This window comes from Hesperophylax consimilis, unplaced genomic scaffold (assembly GCF_061612785.1).
Source record: "Hesperophylax consimilis isolate HC1 unplaced genomic scaffold, BYU_Hcon_1.0 scaffold_189, whole genome shotgun sequence".
Taxonomy (NCBI): Eukaryota; Metazoa; Arthropoda; class Insecta; order Trichoptera; family Limnephilidae; genus Hesperophylax; species Hesperophylax consimilis.
Window position 1 is genome coordinate 35,001 of NW_028301402.1, and position 5,000 is coordinate 40,000.

The 5,000-nt window shown below is 49.8% G+C and overlaps 3 non-coding genes across 3 annotated transcripts in view; all 3 read right to left on the reverse strand.

Moving 5' to 3' along the window:
- Positions 1 to 566, reverse strand: part of LOC149408561 (large subunit ribosomal RNA) — a 4,058-nt gene extending 3,492 nt beyond the window's left edge. Inside the window, exon 1 of the ribosomal RNA XR_016305506.1 lies at positions 1 to 566. This exon is cut by the window's left edge and continues 3,492 nt beyond it. This is a non-coding gene — a ribosomal RNA (large subunit ribosomal RNA).
- Positions 567 to 977: 411 nt separating this feature from the next.
- LOC149408562 (5.8S ribosomal RNA) lies at positions 978 to 1,139 on the reverse strand. The gene has a single exon (XR_016305508.1). It is a non-coding gene; the product is annotated as a 5.8S ribosomal RNA (ribosomal RNA).
- Positions 1,140 to 1,468: 329 nt separating this feature from the next.
- LOC149408563 (small subunit ribosomal RNA) lies at positions 1,469 to 3,408 on the reverse strand. The gene has a single exon (XR_016305505.1). It is a non-coding gene; the product is annotated as a small subunit ribosomal RNA (ribosomal RNA).
- Between the last annotated feature and the right edge of the window lie 1,592 nt (positions 3,409 to 5,000).

The window sequence follows — 5,000 nt, forward strand, 5'->3', positions numbered from 1 at the left end:
ACCCGCGCACCCACCGCCCCGACCCGAAAGCCGAAGGCGAAGGTTTGCGCGAGGCGCGAGCCCCGACGGAAGACACGATGAATCTCCCCGTTCGCTCGTTTGAGTTCCACAGGTTTACCCCTGAACGGTTTCACGTACTCTTTAACTCTCTCTTCAAAGTTCTTTTCAACTTTCCCTCACGGTACTTGTTCGCTATCGGTCTCGTGGTAGTATTTAGCCTTAGATGGAGTTTACCACCCACTTAGGGCTGCACTCTCAAGCAACCCGACTCTAGGGAGAGAGACCGTCGCGGCCGGCTACCGTCACCACGGGCCTGGCACCCTCTGCGGGTAAGCGGGCCCCGTTCAAGATGAACTTGGACAGGCAGCCGTGACTAATGACCGCGCGTGTATGTATAACTCTCCTCCCGAACGCTACATTTCCCGGCGGCCCGCCGGGGCCGCAGGATTCAGCGCTGGGCTCTTCCCGTTTCGCTCGCCGCTACTCGGGGAATCCTCGTTAGTTTCTTTTCCTCCGCTTACTGATATGCTTAAGTTCGGCGGGTGATCTCTCCTGATTTGAGGTCGACAACAAAAATTTTATAAATTCGAGAAGTACGCAAAGCAACAGTGTGCGCGTATTCTCGCCCGTGCAGACTCTGTCAAGCGGGCGCGAAACCGACGAGCGTCCGCGGAGGTGCGCGCGGCCGAGAGCGCGAAGATCGCCCCGGACAGCCGACCGCTCGCGCGGTAGACTGCCCAGTTTTCAGCGTCGTCGCTAGCTCAAGGCTCGCACGCGTTCCTCCGCGTTTGGTATAACGCAAGCGGAAATCGCGCGCATCGAGAGAGCACTTCGTCAAATTTAACCGGACGCCGAGGTCCCGGCGCGCGTCTCCGAGGAGACGACGCGCGCGGGCCCCGGCGACGCCGGCAACGCTCGCTCTGCGCGCCCCCGTCCGAGGACGGGGGCGAGAGAACAGTCTGGTCGCATTGTGTGCGCGACCCTCAAACAGGAGTGGTCCGTCGACAAACTACGTCTTGCTCGGACCGCAATGTGCGTTCGAAATGTCGATGCTCATGTGTCCTGCAGTTCACACTCTGACGCGCATTTAGCTGCGTTCTTCATCGACCCACGAGCCGAGTGATCCGCCGTTCAGGGTAATAATGATAAAACAAACATAAATAGATACGTTTTAGTTTTCGGTTTTTACAATTTGGTTTGCGTTTTCGAAATGTTTATAATTCCATTCGACAAAAAGATTAATTTTGTACCGCCGCCTTCACGGCGACGGGTAAAATTTCACCGGACGAGCGGATAGAGGACGGAGCCCTCCTCCGCTCGACGCCGGCGGTTCTCGGTTCGCATCGGCGCCCTAGGGCGATCTCCGACGCAGTAATTTAGCATTCGTTCGATTATGGTTTATATGTATAATATGTTTTGTTTCATAATAATATTTCATATCATGGAAAGCACAAACATTAAACACAGGAAATGATCCTTCCGCAGGTTCACCTACGGAAACCTTGTTACGACTTTTACTTCCTCTAAATGATCAAATTCGGTCAAACTTTCCGACGCGTCGGATGCCCGTGAGAGCTTCCGCGCACCAGTCCGAAGACCTCACCAAATCATCCATCGGTAGTAGCGACGGGCGGTGTGTACAAAGGGCAGGGACGCAATCAACGCGAGCTGGTGACTCGCTTTTACTAGGAATTCCTCGTTCATGGGGGAGAATTGCAAACCCCAATCCCTATCACGAAGGGGTTTCATCGGGTTACCCGGGCCGTTAGGCCAAGGAGGACACGCTGATCCCTTCAGTGTAGCGCGCGTGCGGCCCAGGACATCTAAGGGCATCACAGACCTGCTATTGCTCAATCTCGTGCGGCTATATATACCGCCGGTCCCTCTAAGAAGATTTTCATTGTACGCCGGTAGTGAAGACCGCGAAACGCACGACCCCGACGCGCGAACGCCGAAGCCGCGCGCACACGGACCCTCGTGATACCGGTTGCACGTCTATTTAATAGGCTAGAGTTACGTTCGTTACCGGAATTAACCTGACAAATCGCTCCACCAACTAAGAGCGGCCATGCACCACCACCCACCGAATCGAGAAAGAGCTGTTAATCCGTCAATCCTTCCAGTGTCCGGGCCTGGTGAGTTTTCCCGTGTTGAGTCGAATTAAGCCGCAGGCTCCACTCCTGGTGGTGCCCTTCCGTCAATTCCTTTAAGTTTCAGCTTTGCAACCATACTCCCCCCGGAGCCCGAAAGCTTTGGTTTCCCGGGAGCTGCCCACCGGGTTAAAATTATGAAACTTCGGCGGATCGCTGGCTGGCATCATTTATGGTTAGAACTACAGCGGTATCTAATCGCCTTCGAACCTCTAACTTTCGTTCTTGATTAATGAAAACACCTTTGGCAAATGCTTTCGCTTTAGTCCGTCTTGCGACGATCCAAGAATTTCACCTCTAACGTCTCAATACGAATGCCCCCAGTCGTCCCTATTAATCATTACCTCTGGTATCAGAAAGCCAACAAAACAGAACCGAGGTCCTATTCTATTATTCCATGCGTACAATATTCAGGCAAGTGTTAGCCCGCTTTGAGCACTCTAATTTGTTCAAAGTAAACAGCCGCGACGGCCCGCCTCGGTGCGCGGCCGACCGTGAGGCCGACCGACACACGCCGGCGGTGGACGCACCGGCGAGAAGCCCCGCAGACGTGCCTGTCGTACCGCATTCGGTAGACCGACACCGCAGGACACAATTTCAACTACGAGCTTTTTAACCGCAACAACTTTAGTATATGCTATTGGAGCTGGAATTACCGCGGCTGCTGGCACCAGACTTGCCCTCCAATGGATCCTCATTAAAGGATTTAAAGTGTAATCATTCCGATCACGAGGCCTCGGACGAGTCCCGTATCGTTATTTTTCGTCACTACCTCCCCGTGCCGGGAGTGGGTAATTTGCGCGCCTGCTGCCTTCCGTGGATGTGGTAGCCGTTTCTCAGGCTCCCTCTCCGGAATCGAACCCTGATTCCCCGTTACCCGTGACAACCATGGTAGTCGCATAAACTACCATCGACAGTTGATAAGGCAGACATTTGAAAGATGCGTCGCCGGTGCTAGACCGTGCGATCAGCTCAAAGTTATCTAGAGTCATCTCGAATGGCGACGGACGGGGCGCGAACCCCGCCGCCGATTGGTTTTTGATCTAATAAAAGCATTCCTCCCGTTACCGGTCAGAACCTCGTTTGCATGTATTAGCTCTAGAATTGCCACAGTTATCCAAGTAACCGTGTACGATCTAAGGAACCAAAACTGATATATTGAGCCATTCGCGGTTTCACCTTAATTCGGCTTTTACTGAGACTTGCATGGCTTAGTCTTTGAGACAAGCATATGATTACTGGCAGGATCAACCAGGGAGCTGCACCACCGTCGGAGGGTTTTTAATCCTCCGAACGACAGAGGCCCGCCCTCGCGTAGAGGGCGCGGACAACACGGCGTTAAAGAACACGCGACGGAGTCACCCGCACGAGTCACGCTCATTATGCGTACCGCTATATTCTCCCGCTCGGCGACCGTCGCTAGACGAAAGCTCCGCGGGAAAATTTTTGCTTCAAACGAAGAAAGCGCGCGTAGGACGGCTCCCGCCCGAGAGAGAGAGACCGCACCCGCGACGACGCTATCGTCCGATTTATAATTCCCATTCGTAAAACGTGTACACCGAAAGCGCACGCCTTTGGCGAGGCAACAGTGAGACGGGGATAAAATCCTCCGCCTTTGCTTTTGAAAATTCTGCTCGCGCGGAACTCCAGAGTCAAAACATGAGCGCGAACGCCGCGCAGAAGCGGGCGTCACGTAGTTTCTCGCAAATAACACCGCCGACACGACCGATAGGCCGCCGCAGTTTGCGAACGCCGTGCATCGAGAGCCCGCCACACTCGGCGGGCACAAAGCTGTGCCGGGTCGCGTTCTCGCTCGGGACGGCGCCGAGCGCGATGCGCCCGCTCCGACCCCTCGAAGGCGCGCAGGCGGCCGGGCCGTCGGGCCTCGGGCGGCTCGCGAAACCGGGCACAAGGCGCTCGGTCTCGGTAAATAAATTTACTCTCGTCACTTACTTTCGTATTCGCATTTTGGAAATTTTAAATTATTTCATTTAATCGATGATACCGACCGACCGTTCCCGGTGAGTTTAAAAAAACTTAATACAGAGGTACGTAGTTATTTCAAATTTACACAATAAGAACATATTTCAAATAAAAATAAAAACTTAACATAGATATAATAATAATAATAATAAATAACTAACATAACTAACTAAATATATAACTAACAGATCGAGCGATTAGTCATAATAGAACCGATATAGTTTTACATGACAAAATTTTTAAAAATAACTTATATCATCGATGTCGCTATTCCGAATTCCTGTAATATTCAAAAATCTGTTAGTGAAAAAATAAGAAAATACACAGATTTAGGAAATGAGAAAAAAAGAATTTGGCATTCTCAGACTATAAAAATATTACCATTCGTTATTTCGGCTACCGGCATTATACCTAGCTCTCTTATTAAAAATTTAGGCGTATTAGATCTATCAAAAAATTTATATATAAAGATGCAAAAGTCGGTCATTTTGAATACATGTAGGATAACAAAAGATTTTTTTAAATGTTTATGTTGAGGGATCTGTAGGATTTATTTATAGGCCCCGTTAGGAGTTCTACCGAGCCGAACCCTCCGATATGAAAATATCTGGAGTCGGTGAATTATTTTCCCATTTGATCTCTGTTGATTCTTGTATTGTTTTGTATTTATTTTACTTTTTTAAATTTAAATTCCATTGACAAAGATCAATTTTTTGCTAATAAGTATTGGCAAAAAATTTTTATTGGCATAAAATTATATTGGCAGAAGATTTTATTGGCATCAAATTTTATTGGCAGAAAATTTTATTGGCCTAAAATTTTATTGGCATAAAATTATATTGGCAGAAAATTTTATTGGCATCAAAT